This window comes from Pungitius pungitius, unplaced genomic scaffold (assembly GCF_949316345.1).
Source record: "Pungitius pungitius unplaced genomic scaffold, fPunPun2.1 scaffold_37, whole genome shotgun sequence".
Lineage (NCBI taxonomy): Eukaryota > Metazoa > Chordata > Actinopteri > Perciformes > Gasterosteidae > Pungitius > Pungitius pungitius.
The window spans coordinates 173,585-192,081 of record NW_026909808.1 but is presented as its reverse complement, the minus strand read 5'-3'; the positions used below and the strand labels follow the sequence as shown (position 1 = coordinate 192,081).

The 18,497-nt window shown below is 45.2% G+C and overlaps 40 non-coding genes across 40 annotated transcripts; all 40 read right to left on the bottom strand.

Moving 5' to 3' along the window:
* Positions 1–245: 245 nt before the first annotated feature.
* On the bottom strand, positions 246–364 carry LOC134110067 (5S ribosomal RNA). Its single transcript, XR_009943461.1, has one exon. It is a non-coding gene; the product is annotated as a 5S ribosomal RNA (ribosomal RNA).
* Positions 365–703: 339 nt separating this feature from the next.
* LOC134110333 (5S ribosomal RNA) lies at positions 704–822 on the bottom strand. Its single transcript, XR_009943718.1, has one exon. It is a non-coding gene; the product is annotated as a 5S ribosomal RNA (ribosomal RNA).
* Positions 823–1,166: 344 nt separating this feature from the next.
* LOC134110332 (5S ribosomal RNA) lies at positions 1,167–1,285 on the bottom strand. Its single transcript, XR_009943717.1, has one exon. It is a non-coding gene; the product is annotated as a 5S ribosomal RNA (ribosomal RNA).
* A 339-nt stretch (positions 1,286–1,624) lies between these two features.
* LOC134110331 (5S ribosomal RNA) lies at positions 1,625–1,743 on the bottom strand. Its single transcript, XR_009943716.1, has one exon. It is a non-coding gene; the product is annotated as a 5S ribosomal RNA (ribosomal RNA).
* Positions 1,744–2,087: 344 nt separating this feature from the next.
* Positions 2,088–2,206, bottom strand: LOC134110330 (5S ribosomal RNA). The gene has a single exon (XR_009943715.1). It is a non-coding gene; the product is annotated as a 5S ribosomal RNA (ribosomal RNA).
* A 344-nt stretch (positions 2,207–2,550) lies between these two features.
* Positions 2,551–2,669, bottom strand: LOC134110329 (5S ribosomal RNA). Its single transcript, XR_009943714.1, has one exon. It is a non-coding gene; the product is annotated as a 5S ribosomal RNA (ribosomal RNA).
* Positions 2,670–3,008: 339 nt separating this feature from the next.
* Positions 3,009–3,127, bottom strand: LOC134110328 (5S ribosomal RNA). Its single transcript, XR_009943713.1, has one exon. It is a non-coding gene; the product is annotated as a 5S ribosomal RNA (ribosomal RNA).
* Positions 3,128–3,471: 344 nt separating this feature from the next.
* LOC134110327 (5S ribosomal RNA) lies at positions 3,472–3,590 on the bottom strand. Its single transcript, XR_009943712.1, has one exon. It is a non-coding gene; the product is annotated as a 5S ribosomal RNA (ribosomal RNA).
* Positions 3,591–3,929: 339 nt separating this feature from the next.
* On the bottom strand, positions 3,930–4,048 carry LOC134110325 (5S ribosomal RNA). The gene has a single exon (XR_009943710.1). It is a non-coding gene; the product is annotated as a 5S ribosomal RNA (ribosomal RNA).
* Positions 4,049–4,392: 344 nt separating this feature from the next.
* On the bottom strand, positions 4,393–4,511 carry LOC134110324 (5S ribosomal RNA). The gene has a single exon (XR_009943709.1). It is a non-coding gene; the product is annotated as a 5S ribosomal RNA (ribosomal RNA).
* A 339-nt stretch (positions 4,512–4,850) lies between these two features.
* Positions 4,851–4,969, bottom strand: LOC134110323 (5S ribosomal RNA). Its single transcript, XR_009943708.1, has one exon. It is a non-coding gene; the product is annotated as a 5S ribosomal RNA (ribosomal RNA).
* Positions 4,970–5,313: 344 nt separating this feature from the next.
* Positions 5,314–5,432, bottom strand: LOC134110322 (5S ribosomal RNA). The gene has a single exon (XR_009943707.1). It is a non-coding gene; the product is annotated as a 5S ribosomal RNA (ribosomal RNA).
* A 344-nt stretch (positions 5,433–5,776) lies between these two features.
* LOC134110321 (5S ribosomal RNA) lies at positions 5,777–5,895 on the bottom strand. Its single transcript, XR_009943706.1, has one exon. It is a non-coding gene; the product is annotated as a 5S ribosomal RNA (ribosomal RNA).
* Positions 5,896–6,234: 339 nt separating this feature from the next.
* Positions 6,235–6,353, bottom strand: LOC134110320 (5S ribosomal RNA). Its single transcript, XR_009943705.1, has one exon. It is a non-coding gene; the product is annotated as a 5S ribosomal RNA (ribosomal RNA).
* Positions 6,354–6,697: 344 nt separating this feature from the next.
* Positions 6,698–6,816, bottom strand: LOC134110319 (5S ribosomal RNA). Its single transcript, XR_009943704.1, has one exon. It is a non-coding gene; the product is annotated as a 5S ribosomal RNA (ribosomal RNA).
* Positions 6,817–7,155: 339 nt separating this feature from the next.
* On the bottom strand, positions 7,156–7,274 carry LOC134110318 (5S ribosomal RNA). The gene has a single exon (XR_009943703.1). It is a non-coding gene; the product is annotated as a 5S ribosomal RNA (ribosomal RNA).
* A 344-nt stretch (positions 7,275–7,618) lies between these two features.
* LOC134110317 (5S ribosomal RNA) lies at positions 7,619–7,737 on the bottom strand. Its single transcript, XR_009943702.1, has one exon. It is a non-coding gene; the product is annotated as a 5S ribosomal RNA (ribosomal RNA).
* A 344-nt stretch (positions 7,738–8,081) lies between these two features.
* On the bottom strand, positions 8,082–8,200 carry LOC134110316 (5S ribosomal RNA). The gene has a single exon (XR_009943701.1). It is a non-coding gene; the product is annotated as a 5S ribosomal RNA (ribosomal RNA).
* Positions 8,201–8,539: 339 nt separating this feature from the next.
* Positions 8,540–8,658, bottom strand: LOC134110314 (5S ribosomal RNA). The gene has a single exon (XR_009943699.1). It is a non-coding gene; the product is annotated as a 5S ribosomal RNA (ribosomal RNA).
* A 344-nt stretch (positions 8,659–9,002) lies between these two features.
* LOC134110313 (5S ribosomal RNA) lies at positions 9,003–9,121 on the bottom strand. The gene has a single exon (XR_009943698.1). It is a non-coding gene; the product is annotated as a 5S ribosomal RNA (ribosomal RNA).
* A 339-nt stretch (positions 9,122–9,460) lies between these two features.
* On the bottom strand, positions 9,461–9,579 carry LOC134110312 (5S ribosomal RNA). The gene has a single exon (XR_009943697.1). It is a non-coding gene; the product is annotated as a 5S ribosomal RNA (ribosomal RNA).
* Positions 9,580–9,923: 344 nt separating this feature from the next.
* LOC134110311 (5S ribosomal RNA) lies at positions 9,924–10,042 on the bottom strand. The gene has a single exon (XR_009943696.1). It is a non-coding gene; the product is annotated as a 5S ribosomal RNA (ribosomal RNA).
* Positions 10,043–10,381: 339 nt separating this feature from the next.
* Positions 10,382–10,500, bottom strand: LOC134110310 (5S ribosomal RNA). Its single transcript, XR_009943695.1, has one exon. It is a non-coding gene; the product is annotated as a 5S ribosomal RNA (ribosomal RNA).
* A 344-nt stretch (positions 10,501–10,844) lies between these two features.
* Positions 10,845–10,963, bottom strand: LOC134110309 (5S ribosomal RNA). The gene has a single exon (XR_009943694.1). It is a non-coding gene; the product is annotated as a 5S ribosomal RNA (ribosomal RNA).
* A 339-nt stretch (positions 10,964–11,302) lies between these two features.
* Positions 11,303–11,421, bottom strand: LOC134110308 (5S ribosomal RNA). Its single transcript, XR_009943693.1, has one exon. It is a non-coding gene; the product is annotated as a 5S ribosomal RNA (ribosomal RNA).
* A 344-nt stretch (positions 11,422–11,765) lies between these two features.
* LOC134110307 (5S ribosomal RNA) lies at positions 11,766–11,884 on the bottom strand. Its single transcript, XR_009943692.1, has one exon. It is a non-coding gene; the product is annotated as a 5S ribosomal RNA (ribosomal RNA).
* A 339-nt stretch (positions 11,885–12,223) lies between these two features.
* On the bottom strand, positions 12,224–12,342 carry LOC134110306 (5S ribosomal RNA). The gene has a single exon (XR_009943691.1). It is a non-coding gene; the product is annotated as a 5S ribosomal RNA (ribosomal RNA).
* A 344-nt stretch (positions 12,343–12,686) lies between these two features.
* Positions 12,687–12,805, bottom strand: LOC134110305 (5S ribosomal RNA). The gene has a single exon (XR_009943690.1). It is a non-coding gene; the product is annotated as a 5S ribosomal RNA (ribosomal RNA).
* A 339-nt stretch (positions 12,806–13,144) lies between these two features.
* On the bottom strand, positions 13,145–13,263 carry LOC134110303 (5S ribosomal RNA). The gene has a single exon (XR_009943688.1). It is a non-coding gene; the product is annotated as a 5S ribosomal RNA (ribosomal RNA).
* Positions 13,264–13,607: 344 nt separating this feature from the next.
* Positions 13,608–13,726, bottom strand: LOC134110066 (5S ribosomal RNA). The gene has a single exon (XR_009943460.1). It is a non-coding gene; the product is annotated as a 5S ribosomal RNA (ribosomal RNA).
* A 339-nt stretch (positions 13,727–14,065) lies between these two features.
* LOC134110302 (5S ribosomal RNA) lies at positions 14,066–14,184 on the bottom strand. Its single transcript, XR_009943687.1, has one exon. It is a non-coding gene; the product is annotated as a 5S ribosomal RNA (ribosomal RNA).
* Positions 14,185–14,528: 344 nt separating this feature from the next.
* Positions 14,529–14,647, bottom strand: LOC134110301 (5S ribosomal RNA). The gene has a single exon (XR_009943686.1). It is a non-coding gene; the product is annotated as a 5S ribosomal RNA (ribosomal RNA).
* Positions 14,648–14,986: 339 nt separating this feature from the next.
* On the bottom strand, positions 14,987–15,105 carry LOC134110300 (5S ribosomal RNA). The gene has a single exon (XR_009943685.1). It is a non-coding gene; the product is annotated as a 5S ribosomal RNA (ribosomal RNA).
* A 344-nt stretch (positions 15,106–15,449) lies between these two features.
* Positions 15,450–15,568, bottom strand: LOC134110299 (5S ribosomal RNA). Its single transcript, XR_009943684.1, has one exon. It is a non-coding gene; the product is annotated as a 5S ribosomal RNA (ribosomal RNA).
* A 339-nt stretch (positions 15,569–15,907) lies between these two features.
* LOC134110298 (5S ribosomal RNA) lies at positions 15,908–16,026 on the bottom strand. Its single transcript, XR_009943683.1, has one exon. It is a non-coding gene; the product is annotated as a 5S ribosomal RNA (ribosomal RNA).
* A 344-nt stretch (positions 16,027–16,370) lies between these two features.
* Positions 16,371–16,489, bottom strand: LOC134110065 (5S ribosomal RNA). The gene has a single exon (XR_009943459.1). It is a non-coding gene; the product is annotated as a 5S ribosomal RNA (ribosomal RNA).
* A 339-nt stretch (positions 16,490–16,828) lies between these two features.
* Positions 16,829–16,947, bottom strand: LOC134110297 (5S ribosomal RNA). The gene has a single exon (XR_009943682.1). It is a non-coding gene; the product is annotated as a 5S ribosomal RNA (ribosomal RNA).
* A 344-nt stretch (positions 16,948–17,291) lies between these two features.
* LOC134110296 (5S ribosomal RNA) lies at positions 17,292–17,410 on the bottom strand. The gene has a single exon (XR_009943681.1). It is a non-coding gene; the product is annotated as a 5S ribosomal RNA (ribosomal RNA).
* Positions 17,411–17,749: 339 nt separating this feature from the next.
* Positions 17,750–17,868, bottom strand: LOC134110295 (5S ribosomal RNA). Its single transcript, XR_009943680.1, has one exon. It is a non-coding gene; the product is annotated as a 5S ribosomal RNA (ribosomal RNA).
* Positions 17,869–18,212: 344 nt separating this feature from the next.
* LOC134110294 (5S ribosomal RNA) lies at positions 18,213–18,331 on the bottom strand. The gene has a single exon (XR_009943679.1). It is a non-coding gene; the product is annotated as a 5S ribosomal RNA (ribosomal RNA).
* Between the last annotated feature and the right edge of the window lie 166 nt (positions 18,332–18,497).

Sequence of the window (18,497 nt, the reverse complement as noted above, 5' to 3'; positions counted from 1 at the left end):
TCCTAAAGCCTGAAGGTAACTTTACTTTTCTTCACTGGCAATTCTAACATGTTGGGTTAGCACCTGTATTTCAACGGATAAATTACAAACAACAGTATGCCAATGGTAAATGTTGACCAACACTAATTTAGCAATCATGAAACGGAATCATTTTGGATAATATTGTCTAATTTCCTTTCATATCCAACGTTAAAACAGGTGTACAATCTGCGGCGCTCGGCGGCTTTCGGAGAGAGAAGTGAAAAAGCTTACGGCACCTGGGATTCCCAGGCGGTCTTCCATCCAGGTACTAACAAGGCCCTGCTCTGCTTAGCTTCCGAGATCAGACGAGATCGGGCGGAACCAGAGAGGTATGGCCGTAAGCTGCTTTTTATCTTTTTCCTAATCCTTTATAATGCGTCAATGAATTATGACACGCCTGCCGTTGGCATCTTTGTGTGGGTTAAATAAGGGTATGCAAAGAAGGCTGTGACATCCCATGCCGAAAATTGGATGGACTAGAGAAGACCCGCCCAGGAGTCCCAGCCAATCGGTGAATGGCCATTGCAGTCCCCGCCACCTCAAATGGCCTGACGATGGTATGGACGTAAGCCACCTTTCATCTTCTTCCTATTGCATCTCTTCTACAATGTGAATTTTTTTTTACAATTGTGTAGGTGTACAATCTACGGCGCTGGGCGGCTTTCAGAGAGAGAAGTTAAAAAGCTTACGGCACCTGGGATTCCCAGGCGGTCTTCCATCCAGGTACTAACCAGGCCCTGCTCTGCTTAGCTTCCGAGATCAGACGAGATCGGGCGGAACCAGAGAGGTATGGCCGTAAGCTGCTTTTCATCTTTTTCCTAATCCTTTAAAACGTGTCAAAGATAATCAGAAGTTTCTTTTTCTAAAATTGAAGCAGTTCTTAGCATTGGCAAGAGAGGTTCCTAAAGCCTGAAGGTAACTTTACTTTTCTTCACTGGCAATTCTAACATGTTGGGTTAGCACCTGTATTTCAACGGCTAAATTACAAACAACAGTATGCCAATCGTAAATGTTGACCAACACTAATTTAGCAATCATGAAACGGAATCATTTTGGATAATATTGTCTAATTTCCTTTCATATCCAACGTTAAAACAGGTGTACAATCTGCGGCGCTCGGCGGCTTTCGGAGAGAGAAGTGAAAAAGCTTACGGCACCTGGGATTCCCAGGCGGTCTTCCATCCAGGTACTAACCAGGCCCTGCTCTGCTTAGCTTCCGAGATCAGACGAGATCGGGCGGAACCAGAGAGGTATGGCCGTAAGCTGCTTTTTATCTTTTTCCTAATCCTTTATAATGCGTCAATGAATTATGACACGCCTGCCGTTGGCATCTTTGTGTGGGTTAAATAAGGGTATGCAAAGAAGGCTGTGACATCCCATGCCGAAAATTGGATGGACTAGAGAAGACCCGCCCAGGAGTCCCAGCCAATCGGTGAATGGCCATTGCAGTCCCCGCCACCTCAAATGGCCTGACGATGGTATGGACGTAAGCCACCTTTCATCTTCTTCCTATTGCATCTCTTCTACAATGTGAATTTTTTTTTACAATTGTGTAGGTGTACAATCTACGGCGCTGGGCGGCTTTCAGAGAGAGAAGTTAAAAAGCTTACGGCACCTGGGATTCCCAGGCGGTCTTCCATCCAGGTACTAACCAGGCCCTGCTCTGCTTAGCTTCCGAGATCAGACGAGATCGGGCGGAACCAGAGAGGTATGGCCGTAAGCTGCTTTTCATCTTTTTCCTAATCCTTTAAAACGTGTCAAAGATAATCAGAAGTTTCTTTTTCTAAAATTGAAGCAGTTCTTAGCATTGGCAAGAGAGGTTCCTAAAGCCTGAAGGTAACTTTACTTTTCTTCACTGGCAATTCTAACATGTTGGGTTAGCACCTGTATTTCAACGGCTAAATTACAAACAACAGTATGCCAATCGTAAATGTTGACCAACACTAATTTAGCAATCATGAAACGGAATCATTTTGGATAATATTGTCTAATTTCCTTTCATATCCAACGTTAAAACAGGTGTACAATCTGCGGCGCTCGGCGGCTTTCGGAGAGAGAAGTGAAAAAGCTTACGGCACCTGGGATTCCCAGGCGGTCTTCCATCCAGGTACTAACCAGGCCCTGCTCTGCTTAGCTTCCGAGATCAGACGAGATCGGGCGGAACCAGAGAGGTATGGCCGTAAGCTGCTTTTCATCTTTTTCCTAATCCTTTAAAACGTGTCAAAGATAATCAGAAGTTTCTTTTTCTAAAATTGAAGCAGTTCTTAGCATTGGCAAGAGAGGTTCCTAAAGCCTGAAGGTAACTTTACTTTTCTTCACTGGCAATTCTAACATGTTGGGTTAGCACCTGTATTTCAACGGCTAAATTACAAACAACAGTATGCCAATGGTAAATGTTGACCAACACTAATTTAGCAATCATGAAACGGAATCATTTTGGATAATATTGTCTAATTTCCTTTCATATCCAACGTTAAAACAGGTGTACAATCTGCGGCGCTCGGCGGCTTTCGGAGAGAGAAGTGAAAAAGCTTACGGCACCTGGGATTCCCAGGCGGTCTTCCATCCAGGTACTAACCAGGCCCTGCTCTGCTTAGCTTCCGAGATCAGACGAGATCGGGCGGAACCAGAGAGGTATGGCCGTAAGCTGCTTTTTATCTTTTTCCTAATCCTTTATAATGCGTCAATGAATTATGACACGCCTGCCGTTGGCATCTTTGTGTGGGTTAAATAAGGGTATGCAAAGAAGGCTGTGACATCCCATGCCGAAAATTGGATGGACTAGAGAAGACCCGCCCAGGAGTCCCAGCCAATCGGTGAATGGCCATTGCAGTCCCCGCCACCTCAAATGGCCTGACGATGGTATGGACGTAAGCCACCTTTCATCTTCTTCCTATTGCATCTCTTCTACAATGTGAATTTTTTTTTACAATTGTGTAGGTGTACAATCTACGGCGCTGGGCGGCTTTCAGAGAGAGAAGTTAAAAAGCTTACGGCACCTGGGATTCCCAGGCGGTCTTCCATCCAGGTACTAACCAGGCCCTGCTCTGCTTAGCTTCCGAGATCAGACGAGATCGGGCGGAACCAGAGAGGTATGGCCGTAAGCTGCTTTTCATCTTTTTCCTAATCCTTTAAAACGTGTCAAAGATAATCAGAAGTTTCTTTTTCTAAAATTGAAGCAGTTCTTAGCATTGGCAAGAGAGGTTCCTAAAGCCTGAAGGTAACTTTACTTTTCTTCACTGGCAATTCTAACATGTTGGGTTAGCACCTGTATTTCAACGGCTAAATTACAAACAACAGTATGCCAATCGTAAATGTTGACCAACACTAATTTAGCAATCATGAAACGGAATCATTTTGGATAATATTGTCTAATTTCCTTTCATATCCAACGTTAAAACAGGTGTACAATCTGCGGCGCTCGGCGGCTTTCGGAGAGAGAAGTGAAAAAGCTTACGGCACCTGGGATTCCCAGGCGGTCTTCCATCCAGGTACTAACCAGGCCCTGCTCTGCTTAGCTTCCGAGATCAGACGAGATCGGGCGGAACCAGAGAGGTATGGCCGTAAGCTGCTTTTTATCTTTTTCCTAATCCTTTATAATGCGTCAATGAATTATGACACGCCTGCCGTTGGCATCTTTGTGTGGGTTAAATAAGGGTATGCAAAGAAGGCTGTGACATCCCATGCCGAAAATTGGATGGACTAGAGAAGACCCGCCCAGGGGTCCCAGCCAATCGGTGAATGGCCATTGCAGTCCCCGCCACCTCAAATGGCCTGACGATGGTACGGACGTAAGCCACCTTTCATCTTCTTCCTATTGCATCTCTTCTACAATGTGAATTTTTTTTTACAATTGTGTAGGTGTACAATCTACGGCGCTGGGCGGCTTTCAGAGAGAGAAGTTAAAAAGCTTACGGCACCTGGGATTCCCAGGCGGTCTTCCATCCAGGTACTAACCAGGCCCTGCTCTGCTTAGCTTCCGAGATCAGACGAGATCGGGCGGAACCAGAGAGGTATGGCCGTAAGCTGCTTTTCATCTTTTTCCTAATCCTTTAAAACGTGTCAAAGATAATCAGAAGTTTCTTTTTCTAAAATTGAAGCAGTTCTTAGCATTGGCAAGAGAGGTTCCTAAAGCCTGAAGGTAACTTTACTTTTCTTCACTGGCAATTCTAACATGTTGGGTTAGCACCTGTATTTCAACGGCTAAATTACAAACAACAGTATGCCAATCGTAAATGTTGACCAACACTAATTTAGCAATCATGAAACGGAATCATTTTGGATAATATTGTCTAATTTCCTTTCATATCCAACGTTAAAACAGGTGTACAATCTGCGGCGCTCGGCGGCTTTCGGAGAGAGAAGTGAAAAAGCTTACGGCACCTGGGATTCCCAGGCGGTCTTCCATCCAGGTACTAACCAGGCCCTGCTCTGCTTAGCTTCCGAGATCAGACGAGATCGGGCGGAACCAGAGAGGTATGGCCGTAAGCTGCTTTTTATCTTTTTCCTAATCCTTTATAATGCGTCAATGAATTATGACACGCCTGCCGTTGGCATCTTTGTGTGGGTTAAATAAGGGTATGCAAAGAAGGCTGTGACATCCCATGCCGAAAATTGGATGGACTAGAGAAGACCCGCCCAGGAGTCCCAGCCAATCGGTGAATGGCCATTGCAGTCCCCGCCACCTCAAATGGCCTGACGATGGTATGGACGTAAGCCACCTTTCATCTTCTTCCTATTGCATCTCTTCTACAATGTGAATTTTTTTTTACAATTGTGTAGGTGTACAATCTACGGCGCTGGGCGGCTTTCAGAGAGAGAAGTTAAAAAGCTTACGGCACCTGGGATTCCCAGGCGGTCTTCCATCCAGGTACTAACCAGGCCCTGCTCTGCTTAGCTTCCGAGATCAGACGAGATCGGGCGGAACCAGAGAGGTATGGCCGTAAGCTGCTTTTCATCTTTTTCCTAATCCTTTAAAACGTGTCAAAGATAATCAGAAGTTTCTTTTTCTAAAATTGAAGCAGTTCTTAGCATTGGCAAGAGAGGTTCCTAAAGCCTGAAGGTAACTTTACTTTTCTTCACTGGCAATTCTAACATGTTGGGTTAGCACCTGTATTTCAACGGCTAAATTACAAACAACAGTATGCCAATCGTAAATGTTGACCAACACTAATTTAGCAATCATGAAACGGAATCATTTTGGATAATATTGTCTAATTTCCTTTCATATCCAACGTTAAAACAGGTGTACAATCTGCGGCGCTCGGCGGCTTTCGGAGAGAGAAGTGAAAAAGCTTACGGCACCTGGGATTCCCAGGCGGTCTTCCATCCAGGTACTAACCAGGCCCTGCTCTGCTTAGCTTCCGAGATCAGACGAGATCGGGCGGAACCAGAGAGGTATGGCCGTAAGCTGCTTTTCATCTTTTTCCTAATCCTTTAAAACGTGTCAAAGATAATCAGAAGTTTCTTTTTCTAAAATTGAAGCAGTTCTTAGCATTGGCAAGAGAGGTTCCTAAAGCCTGAAGGTAACTTTACTTTTCTTCACTGGCAATTCTAACATGTTGGGTTAGCACCTGTATTTCAACGGCTAAATTACAAACAACAGTATGCCAATGGTAAATGTTGACCAACACTAATTTAGCAATCATGAAACGGAATCATTTTGGATAATATTGTCTAATTTCCTTTCATATCCAACGTTAAAACAGGTGTACAATCTGCGGCGCTCGGCGGCTTTCGGAGAGAGAAGTGAAAAAGCTTACGGCACCTGGGATTCCCAGGCGGTCTTCCATCCAGGTACTAACCAGGCCCTGCTCTGCTTAGCTTCCGAGATCAGACGAGATCGGGCGGAACCAGAGAGGTATGGCCGTAAGCTGCTTTTTATCTTTTTCCTAATCCTTTATAATGCGTCAATGAATTATGACACGCCTGCCGTTGGCATCTTTGTGTGGGTTAAATAAGGGTATGCAAAGAAGGCTGTGACATCCCATGCCGAAAATTGGATGGACTAGAGAAGACCCGCCCAGGAGTCCCAGCCAATCGGTGAATGGCCATTGCAGTCCCCGCCACCTCAAATGGCCTGACGATGGTATGGACGTAAGCCACCTTTCATCTTCTTCCTATTGCATCTCTTCTACAATGTGAATTTTTTTTTACAATTGTGTAGGTGTACAATCTACGGCGCTGGGCGGCTTTCAGAGAGAGAAGTTAAAAAGCTTACGGCACCTGGGATTCCCAGGCGGTCTTCCATCCAGGTACTAACCAGGCCCTGCTCTGCTTAGCTTCCGAGATCAGACGAGATCGGGCGGAACCAGAGAGGTATGGCCGTAAGCTGCTTTTCATCTTTTTCCTAATCCTTTAAAACGTGTCAAAGATAATCAGAAGTTTCTTTTTCTAAAATTGAAGCAGTTCTTAGCATTGGCAAGAGAGGTTCCTAAAGCCTGAAGGTAACTTTACTTTTCTTCACTGGCAATTCTAACATGTTGGGTTAGCACCTGTATTTCAACGGCTAAATTACAAACAACAGTATGCCAATGGTAAATGTTGACCAACACTAATTTAGCAATCATGAAACGGAATCATTTTGGATAATATTGTCTAATTTCCTTTCATATCCAACGTTAAAACAGGTGTACAATCTGCGGCGCTCGGCGGCTTTCGGAGAGAGAAGTGAAAAAGCTTACGGCACCTGGGATTCCCAGGCGGTCTTCCATCCAGGTACTAACCAGGCCCTGCTCTGCTTAGCTTCCGAGATCAGACGAGATCGGGCGGAACCAGAGAGGTATGGCCGTAAGCTGCTTTTTATCTTTTTCCTAATCCTTTATAATGCGTCAATGAATTATGACACGCCTGCCGTTGGCATCTTTGTGTGGGTTAAATAAGGGTATGCAAAGAAGGCTGTGACATCCCATGCCGAAAATTGGATGGACTAGAGAAGACCCGCCCAGGAGTCCCAGCCAATCGGTGAATGGCCATTGCAGTCCCCGCCACCTCAAATGGCCTGACGATGGTATGGACGTAAGCCACCTTTCATCTTCTTCCTATTGCATCTCTTCTACAATGTGAATTTTTTTTTACAATTGTGTACGTGTACAATCTACGGCGCTGGGCGGCTTTCAGAGAGAGAAGTTAAAAAGCTTACGGCACCTGGGATTCCCAGGCGGTCTTCCATCCAGGTACTAACCAGGCCCTGCTCTGCTTAGCTTCCGAGATCAGACGAGATCGGGCGGAACCAGAGAGGTATGGCCGTAAGCTGCTTTTCATCTTTTTCCTAATCCTTTAAAACGTGTCAAAGATAATCAGAAGTTTCTTTTTCTAAAATTGAAGCAGTTCTTAGCATTGGCAAGAGAGGTTCCTAAAGCCTGAAGGTAACTTTACTTTTCTTCACTGGCAATTCTAACATGTTGGGTTAGCACCTGTATTTCAACGGCTAAATTACAAACAACAGTATGCCAATCGTAAATGTTGACCAACACTAATTTAGCAATCATGAAACGGAATCATTTTGGATAATATTGTCTAATTTCCTTTCATATCCAACGTTAAAACAGGTGTACAATCTGCGGCGCTCGGCGGCTTTCGGAGAGAGAAGTGAAAAAGCTTACGGCACCTGGGATTCCCAGGCGGTCTTCCATCCAGGTACTAACCAGGCCCTGCTCTGCTTAGCTTCCGAGATCAGACGAGATCGGGCGGAACCAGAGAGGTATGGCCGTAAGCTGCTTTTCATCTTTTTCCTAATCCTTTAAAACGTGTCAAAGATAATCAGAAGTTTCTTTTTCTAAAATTGAAGCAGTTCTTAGCATTGGCAAGAGAGGTTCCTAAAGCCTGAAGGTAACTTTACTTTTCTTCACTGGCAATTCTAACATGTTGGGTTAGCACCTGTATTTCAACGGCTAAATTACAAACAACAGTATGCCAATGGTAAATGTTGACCAACACTAATTTAGCAATCATGAAACGGAATCATTTTGGATAATATTGTCTAATTTCCTTTCATATCCAACGTTAAAACAGGTGTACAATCTGCGGCGCTCGGCGGCTTTCGGAGAGAGAAGTGAAAAAGCTTACGGCACCTGGGATTCCCAGGCGGTCTTCCATCCAGGTACTAACCAGGCCCTGCTCTGCTTAGCTTCCGAGATCAGACGAGATCGGGCGGAACCAGAGAGGTATGGCCGTAAGCTGCTTTTTATCTTTTTCCTAATCCTTTATAATGCGTCAATGAATTATGACACGCCTGCCGTTGGCATCTTTGTGTGGGTTAAATAAGGGTATGCAAAGAAGGCTGTGACATCCCATGCCGAAAATTGGATGGACTAGAGAAGACCCGCCCAGGAGTCCCAGCCAATCGGTGAATGGCCATTGCAGTCCCCGCCACCTCAAATGGCCTGACGATGGTATGGACGTAAGCCACCTTTCATCTTCTTCCTATTGCATCTCTTCTACAATGTGAATTTTTTTTTACAATTGTGTAGGTGTACAATCTACGGCGCTGGGCGGCTTTCAGAGAGAGAAGTTAAAAAGCTTACGGCACCTGGGATTCCCAGGCGGTCTTCCATCCAGGTACTAACCAGGCCCTGCTCTGCTTAGCTTCCGAGATCAGACGAGATCGGGCGGAACCAGAGAGGTATGGCCGTAAGCTGCTTTTCATCTTTTTCCTAATCCTTTAAAACGTGTCAAAGATAATCAGAAGTTTCTTTTTCTAAAATTGAAGCAGTTCTTAGCATTGGCAAGAGAGGTTCCTAAAGCCTGAAGGTAACTTTACTTTTCTTCACTGGCAATTCTAACATGTTGGGTTAGCACCTGTATTTCAACGGCTAAATTACAAACAACAGTATGCCAATGGTAAATGTTGACCAACACTAATTTAGCAATCATGAAACGGAATCATTTTGGATAATATTGTCTAATTTCCTTTCATATCCAACGTTAAAACAGGTGTACAATCTGCGGCGCTCGGCGGCTTTCGGAGAGAGAAGTGAAAAAGCTTACGGCACCTGGGATTCCCAGGCGGTCTTCCATCCAGGTACTAACCAGGCCCTGCTCTGCTTAGCTTCCGAGATCAGACGAGATCGGGCGGAACCAGAGAGGTATGGCCGTAAGCTGCTTTTTATCTTTTTCCTAATCCTTTATAATGCGTCAATGAATTATGACACGCCTGCCGTTGGCATCTTTGTGTGGGTTAAATAAGGGTATGCAAAGAAGGCTGTGACATCCCATGCCGAAAATTGGATGGACTAGAGAAGACCCGCCCAGGAGTCCCAGCCAATCGGTGAATGGCCATTGCAGTCCCCGCCACCTCAAATGGCCTGACGATGGTATGGACGTAAGCCACCTTTCATCTTCTTCCTATTGCATCTCTTCTACAATGTGAATTTTTTTTTACAATTGTGTAGGTGTACAATCTACGGCGCTGGGCGGCTTTCAGAGAGAGAAGTTAAAAAGCTTACGGCACCTGGGATTCCCAGGCGGTCTTCCATCCAGGTACTAACCAGGCCCTGCTCTGCTTAGCTTCCGAGATCAGACGAGATCGGGCGGAACCAGAGAGGTATGGCCGTAAGCTGCTTTTCATCTTTTTCCTAATCCTTTAAAACGTGTCAAAGATAATCAGAAGTTTCTTTTTCTAAAATTGAAGCAGTTCTTAGCATTGGCAAGAGAGGTTCCTAAAGCCTGAAGGTAACTTTACTTTTCTTCACTGGCAATTCTAACATGTTGGGTTAGCACCTGTATTTCAACGGCTAAATTACAAACAACAGTATGCCAATCGTAAATGTTGACCAACACTAATTTAGCAATCATGAAACGGAATCATTTTGGATAATATTGTCTAATTTCCTTTCATATCCAACGTTAAAACAGGTGTACAATCTGCGGCGCTCGGCGGCTTTCGGAGAGAGAAGTGAAAAAGCTTACGGCACCTGGGATTCCCAGGCGGTCTTCCATCCAGGTACTAACCAGGCCCTGCTCTGCTTAGCTTCCGAGATCAGACGAGATCGGGCGGAACCAGAGAGGTATGGCCGTAAGCTGCTTTTTATCTTTTTCCTAATCCTTTATAATGCGTCAATGAATTATGACACGCCTGCCGTTGGCATCTTTGTGTGGGTTAAATAAGGGTATGCAAAGAAGGCTGTGACATCCCATGCCGAAAATTGGATGGACTAGAGAAGACCCGCCCAGGAGTCCCAGCCAATCGGTGAATGGCCATTGCAGTCCCCGCCACCTCAAATGGCCTGACGATGGTATGGACGTAAGCCACCTTTCATCTTCTTCCTATTGCATCTCTTCTACAATGTGAATTTTTTTTTACAATTGTGTAGGTGTACAATCTACGGCGCTGGGCGGCTTTCAGAGAGAGAAGTTAAAAAGCTTACGGCACCTGGGATTCCCAGGCGGTCTTCCATCCAGGTACTAACCAGGCCCTGCTCTGCTTAGCTTCCGAGATCAGACGAGATCGGGCGGAACCAGAGAGGTATGGCCGTAAGCTGCTTTTCATCTTTTTCCTAATCCTTTAAAACGTGTCAAAGATAATCAGAAGTTTCTTTTTCTAAAATTGAAGCAGTTCTTAGCATTGGCAAGAGAGGTTCCTAAAGCCTGAAGGTAACTTTACTTTTCTTCACTGGCAATTCTAACATGTTGGGTTAGCACCTGTATTTCAACGGCTAAATTACAAACAACAGTATGCCAATGGTAAATGTTGACCAACACTAATTTAGCAATCATGAAACGGAATCATTTTGGATAATATTGTCTAATTTCCTTTCATATCCAACGTTAAAACAGGTGTACAATCTGCGGCGCTCGGCGGCTTTCGGAGAGAGAAGTGAAAAAGCTTACGGCACCTGGGATTCCCAGGCGGTCTTCCATCCAGGTACTAACCAGGCCCTGCTCTGCTTAGCTTCCGAGATCAGACGAGATCGGGCGGAACCAGAGAGGTATGGCCGTAAGCTGCTTTTTATCTTTTTCCTAATCCTTTATAATGCGTCAATGAATTATGACACGCCTGCCGTTGGCATCTTTGTGTGGGTTAAATAAGGGTATGCAAAGAAGGCTGTGACATCCCATGCCGAAAATTGGATGGACTAGAGAAGACCCGCCCAGGAGTCCCAGCCAATCGGTGAATGGCCATTGCAGTCCCCGCCACCTCAAATGGCCTGACGATGGTATGGACGTAAGCCACCTTTCATCTTCTTCCTATTGCATCTCTTCTACAATGTGAATTTTTTTTTACAATTGTGTAGGTGTACAATCTACGGCGCTGGGCGGCTTTCAGAGAGAGAAGTTAAAAAGCTTACGGCACCTGGGATTCCCAGGCGGTCTTCCATCCAGGTACTAACCAGGCCCTGCTCTGCTTAGCTTCCGAGATCAGACGAGATCGGGCGGAACCAGAGAGGTATGGCCGTAAGCTGCTTTTCATCTTTTTCCTAATCCTTTAAAACGTGTCAAAGATAATCAGAAGTTTCTTTTTCTAAAATTGAAGCAGTTCTTAGCATTGGCAAGAGAGGTTCCTAAAGCCTGAAGGTAACTTTACTTTTCTTCACTGGCAATTCTAACATGTTGGGTTAGCACCTGTATTTCAACGGCTAAATTACAAACAACAGTATGCCAATGGTAAATGTTGACCAACACTAATTTAGCAATCATGAAACGGAATCATTTTGGATAATATTGTCTAATTTCCTTTCATATCCAACGTTAAAACAGGTGTACAATCTGCGGCGCTCGGCGGCTTTCGGAGAGAGAAGTGAAAAAGCTTACGGCACCTGGGATTCCCAGGCGGTCTTCCATCCAGGTACTAACCAGGCCCTGCTCTGCTTAGCTTCCGAGATCAGACGAGATCGGGCGGAACCAGAGAGGTATGGCCGTAAGCTGCTTTTTATCTTTTTCCTAATCCTTTATAATGCGTCAATGAATTATGACACGCCTGCCGTTGGCATCTTTGTGTGGGTTAAATAAGGGTATGCAAAGAAGGCTGTGACATCCCATGCCGAAAATTGGATGGACTAGAGAAGACCCGCCCAGGAGTCCCAGCCAATCGGTGAATGGCCATTGCAGTCCCCGCCACCTCAAATGGCCTGACGATGGTATGGACGTAAGCCACCTTTCATCTTCTTCCTATTGCATCTCTTCTACAATGTGAATTTTTTTTTACAATTGTGTAGGTGTACAATCTACGGCGCTGGGCGGCTTTCAGAGAGAGAAGTTAAAAAGCTTACGGCACCTGGGATTCCCAGGCGGTCTTCCATCCAGGTACTAACCAGGCCCTGCTCTGCTTAGCTTCCGAGATCAGACGAGATCGGGCGGAACCAGAGAGGTATGGCCGTAAGCTGCTTTTCATCTTTTTCCTAATCCTTTAAAACGTGTCAAAGATAATCAGAAGTTTCTTTTTCTAAAATTGAAGCAGTTCTTAGCATTGGCAAGAGAGGTTCCTAAAGCCTGAAGGTAACTTTACTTTTCTTCACTGGCAATTCTAACATGTTGGGTTAGCACCTGTATTTCAACGGCTAAATTACAAACAACAGTATGCCAATCGTAAATGTTGACCAACACTAATTTAGCAATCATGAAACGGAATCATTTTGGATAATATTGTCTAATTTCCTTTCATATCCAACGTTAAAACAGGTGTACAATCTGCGGCGCTCGGCGGCTTTCGGAGAGAGAAGTGAAAAAGCTTACGGCACCTGGGATTCCCAGGCGGTCTTCCATCCAGGTACTAACCAGGCCCTGCTCTGCTTAGCTTCCGAGATCAGACGAGATCGGGCGGAACCAGAGAGGTATGGCCGTAAGCTGCTTTTTATCTTTTTCCTAATCCTTTATAATGCGTCAATGAATTATGACACGCCTGCCGTTGGCATCTTTGTGTGGGTTAAATAAGGGTATGCAAAGAAGGCTGTGACATCCCATGCCGAAAATTGGATGGACTAGAGAAGACCCGCCCAGGAGTCCCAGCCAATCGGTGAATGGCCATTGCAGTCCCCGCCACCTCAAATGGCCTGACGATGGTATGGACGTAAGCCACCTTTCATCTTCTTCCTATTGCATCTCTTCTACAATGTGAATTTTTTTTTACAATTGTGTAGGTGTACAATCTACGGCGCTGGGCGGCTTTCAGAGAGAGAAGTTAAAAAGCTTACGGCACCTGGGATTCCCAGGCGGTCTTCCATCCAGGTACTAACCAGGCCCTGCTCTGCTTAGCTTCCGAGATCAGACGAGATCGGGCGGAACCAGAGAGGTATGGCCGTAAGCTGCTTTTCATCTTTTTCCTAATCCTTTAAAACGTGTCAAAGATAATCAGAAGTTTCTTTTTCTAAAATTGAAGCAGTTCTTAGCATTGGCAAGAGAGGTTCCTAAAGCCTGAAGGTAACTTTACTTTTCTTCACTGGCAATTCTAACATGTTGGGTTAGCACCTGTATTTCAACGGATAAATTACAAACAACAGTATGCCAATGGTAAATGTTGACCAACACTAATTTAGCAATCATGAAACGGAATCATTTTGGATAATATTGTCTAATTTCCTTTCATATCCAACGTTAAAACAGGTGTACAATCTGCGGCGCTCGGCGGCTTTCGGAGAGAGAAGTGAAAAAGCTTACGGCACCTGGGATTCCCAGGCGGTCTTCCATCCAGGTACTAACAAGGCCCTGCTCTGCTTAGCTTCCGAGATCAGACGAGATCGGGCGGAACCAGAGAGGTATGGCCGTAAGCTGCTTTTTATCTTTTTCCTAATCCTTTATAATGCGTCAATGAATTATGACACGCCTGCCGTTGGCATCTTTGTGTGGGTTAAATAAGGGTATGCAAAGAAGGCTGTGACATCCCATGCCGAAAATTGGATGGACTAGAGAAGACCCGCCCAGGAGTCCCAGCCAATCGGTGAATGGCCATTGCAGTCCCCGCCACCTCAAATGGCCTGACGATGGTATGGACGTAAGCCACCTTTCATCTTCTTCCTATTGCATCTCTTCTACAATGTGAATTTTTTTTTACAATTGTGTAGGTGTACAATCTACGGCGCTGGGCGGCTTTCAGAGAGAGAAGTTAAAAAGCTTACGGCACCTGGGATTCCCAGGCGGTCTTCCATCCAGGTACTAACCAGGCCCTGCTCTGCTTAGCTTCCGAGATCAGACGAGATCGGGCGGAACCAGAGAGGTATGGCCGTAAGCTGCTTTTCATCTTTTTCCTAATCCTTTAAAACGTGTCAAAGATAATCAGAAGTTTCTTTTTCTAAAATTGAAGCAGTTCTTAGCATTGGCAAGAGAGGTTCCTAAAGCCTGAAGGTAACTTTACTTTTCTTCACTGGCAATTCTAACATGTTGGGTTAGCACCTGTATTTCAACGGCTAAATTACAAACAACAGTATGCCAATCGTAAATGTTGACCAACACTAATTTAGCAATCATGAAACGGAATCATTTTGGATAATATTGTCTAATTTCCTTTCATATCCAACGTTAAAACAGGTGTACAATCTGCGGCGCTCGGCGGCTTTCGGAGAGAGAAGTGAAAAAGCTTACGGCACCTGGGATTCCCAGGCGGTCTTCCATCCAGGTACTAACCAGGCCCTGCTCTGCTTAGCTTCCGAGATCAGACGAGATCGGGCGGAACCAGAGAGGTATGGCCGTAAGCTGCTTTTTATCTTTTTCCTAATCCTTTATAATGCGTCAATGAATTATGACACGCCTGCCGTTGGCATCTTTGTGTGGGTTAAATAAGGGTATGCAAAGAAGGCTGTGACATCCCATGCCGAAAATTGGATGGACTAGAGAAGACCCGCCCAGGAGTCCCAGCCAATCGGTGAATGGCCATTGCAGTCCCCGCCACCTCAAATGGCCTGACGATGGTATGGACGTAAGCCACCTTTCATCTTCTTCCTATTGCATCTCTTCTACAATGTGAATTTTTTTTTACAATTGTGTAGGTGTACAATCTACGGCGCTGGGCGGCTTTCAGAGAGAGAAGTTAAAAAGCTTACGGCACCTGGGATTCCCAGGCGGTCTTCCATCCAGGTACTAACCAGGCCCTGCTCTGCTTAGCTTCCGAGATCAGACGAGATCGGGCGGAACCAGAGAGGTATGGCCGTAAGCTGCTTTTCATCTTTTTCCTAATCCTTTAAAACGTGTCAAAGATAATCAGAAGTTTCTTTTTCTAAAATTGAAGCAGTTCTTAGCATTGGCAAGAGAGGTTCCTAAAGCCTGAAGGTAACTTTACTTTTCTTCACTGGCAATTCTAACATGTTGGGTTAGCACCTGTATTTCAACGGCTAAATTACAAACAACAGTATGCCAATCGTAAATGTTGACCAACACTAATTTAGCAATCATGAAACGGAATCATTTTGGATAATATTGTCTAATTTCCTTTCATATCCAACGTTAAAACAGGTGTACAATCTGCGGCGCTCGGCGGCTTTCGGAGAGAGAAGTGAAAAAGCTTACGGCACCTGGGATTCCCAGGCGGTCTTCCATCCAGGTACTAACCAGGCCCTGCTCTGCTTAGCTTCCGAGATCAGACGAGATCGGGCGGAACCAGAGAGGTATGGCCGTAAGCTGCTTTTTATCTTTTTCCTAATCCTTTATAATGCGTCAATGAATTATGACACGCCTGCCGTTGGCATCTTTGTGTGGGTTAAATAAGGGTATGCAAAGAAGGCTGTGACATCCCATGCCGAAAATTGGATGGACTAGAGAAGACCCGCCCAGGAGTCCCAGCCAATCGGTGAATGGCCATTGCAGTCCCCGCCACCTCAAATGGCCTGACGATGGTATGGACGTAAGCCACCTTTCATCTTCTTCCTATTGCATCTCTTCTACAATGTGAATTTTTTTTTACAATTGTGTAGGTGTACAATCTACGGCGCTGGGCGGCTTTCAGAGAGAGAAGTTAAAAAGCTTACGGCACCTGGGATTCCCAGGCGGTCTTCCATCCAGGTACTAACCAGGCCCTGCTCTGCTTAGCTTCCGAGATCAGACGAGATCGGGCGGAACCAGAGAGGTATGGCCGTAAGCTGCTTTTCATCTTTTTCCTAATCCTTTAAAACGTGTCAAAGATAATCAGAAGTTTCTTTTTCTAAAATTGAAGCAGTTCTTAGCATTGGCAAGAGAGGTTCCTAAAGCCTGAAGGTAACTTTACTTTTCTTCACTGGCAATTCTAACATGTTGGGTTAGCACCTGTATTTCAACGGATAAATTACAAACAACAGTATGCCAATGGTAAATGTTGACCAACACTAATTTAGCAATCATGAAACGGAATCATTTTGGATAATATTGTCTAATTTCCTTTCATATCCAACGTTAAAACAGGTGTACAATCTGCGGCGCTCGGCGGCTTTCGGAGAGAGAAGTGAAAAAGCTTACGGCACCTGGGATTCCCAGGCGGTCTTCCATCCAGGTACTAACAAGGCCCTGCTCTGCTTAGCTTCCGAGATCAGACGAGATCGGGCGGAACCAGAGAGGTATGGCCGTAAGCTGCTTTTTATCTTTTTCCTAATCCTTTATAATGCGTCAATGAATTATGACACGCCTGCCGTTGGCATCTTTGTGTTGGTTAAATAAGGGTATGCAAAGAAGGCTGTGACATCCCATGCCGAAAATTGGATGGACTAGAGAAGACCCGCCCAGGAGTCCCAGCCAATCGGTGAATGGCCATTGCAGTCCCCGCCACCTCAAATGGCCTGACGATGGTATGGACGTAAGCCACCTTTCATCTTCTTCCTATTGCATCTCTTCTACAATGTGAATTTTTTTTTACAATTGTGTAGGTGTACAATCTACGGCGCTGGGCGGCTTTCAGAGAGAGAAGTTAAAAAGCTTACGGCACCTGGGATTCCCAGGCGGTCTTCCATCCAGGTACTAACCAGGCCCTGCTCTGCTTAGCTTCCGAGATCAGACGAGATCGGGCGGAACCAGAGAGGTATGGCCGTAAGCTGCTTTTCATCTTTTTCCTAATCCTTTAAAACGTGTCAAAGATAATCAGAAGTTTCTTTTTCTAAAATTGAAGCAGTTCTTAGCATTGGCAAGAGAGGTTCCTAAAGCCTGAAGGTAACTTTACTTTTCTTCACTGGCAATTCTAACATGTTGGGTTAGCACCTGTATTTCAACGGCTAAATTACAAACAACAGTATGCCAATGGTAAATGTTGACCAACACTAATTTAGCAATCATGAAACGGAATCATTTTGGATAATATTGTCTAATTTCCTTTCATATCCAACGTTAAAACAGGTGTACAATCTGCGGCGCTCGGCGGCTTTCGGAGAGAGAAGTGAAAAAGCTTACGGCACCTGGGATTCCCAGGCGGTCTTCCATCCAGGTACTAACCAGGCCCTGCTCTGCTTAGCTTCCGAGATCAGACGAGATCGGGCGGAACCAGAGAGGTATGGCCGTAAGCTGCTTTTTATCTTTTTCCTAATCCTTTATAATGCGTCAATGAATTATGACACGCCTGCCGTTGGCATCTTTGTGTGGGTTAAATAAGGGTATGCAAAGAAGGCTGTGACATCCCATGCCGAAAATTGGATGGACTAGAGAAGACCCGCCCAGGAGTCCCAGCCAATCGGTGAATGGCCATTGCAGTCCCCGCCACCTCAAATGGCCTGACGATGGTATGGACGTAAGCCACCTTTCATCTTCTTCCTATTGCATCTCTTCTACAATGTGAATTTTTTTTTACAATTGTGTAGGTGTACAATCTACGGCGCTGGGCGGCTTTCAGAGAGAGAAGTTAAAAAGCTTACGGCACCTGGGATTCCCAGGCGGTCTTCCATCCAGGTACTAACCAGGCCCTGCTCTGCTTAGCTTCCGAGATCAGACGAGATCGGGCGGAACCAGAGAGGTATGGCCGTAAGCTGCTTTTCATCTTTTTCCTAATCCTTTAAAACGTGTCAAAGATAATCAGAAGTTTCTTTTTCTAAAATTGAAGCAGTTCTTAGCATTGGCAAGAGAGGTTCCTAAAGCCTGAAGGTAACTTTACTTTTCTTCACTGGCAATTCTAACATGTTGGGTTAGCACCTGTATTTCAACGGCTAAATTACAAACAACAGTATGCCAATGGTAAATGTTGACCAACACTAATTTAGCAATCATGAAACGGAATCATTTTGGATAATATTGTCTAATTTCCTTTCATATCCAACGTTAAAACAGGTGTACAATCTGCGGCGCTCGGCGGCTTTCGGAGAGAGAAGTGAAAAAGCTTACGGCACCTGGGATTCCCAGGCGGTCTTCCATCCAGGTACTAACCAGGCCCTGCTCTGCTTAGCTTCCGAGATCAGACGAGATCGGGCGGAACCAGAGAGGTATGGCCGTAAGCTGCTTTTTATCTTTTTCCTAATCCTTTATAATGCGTCAATGAATTATGACACGCCTGCCGTTGGCATCTTTGTGTGGGTTAAATAAGGGTATGCAAAGAAGGCTGTGACATCCCATGCCGAAAATTGGATGGACTAGAGAAGACCCGCCCAGGAGTCCCAGCCAAT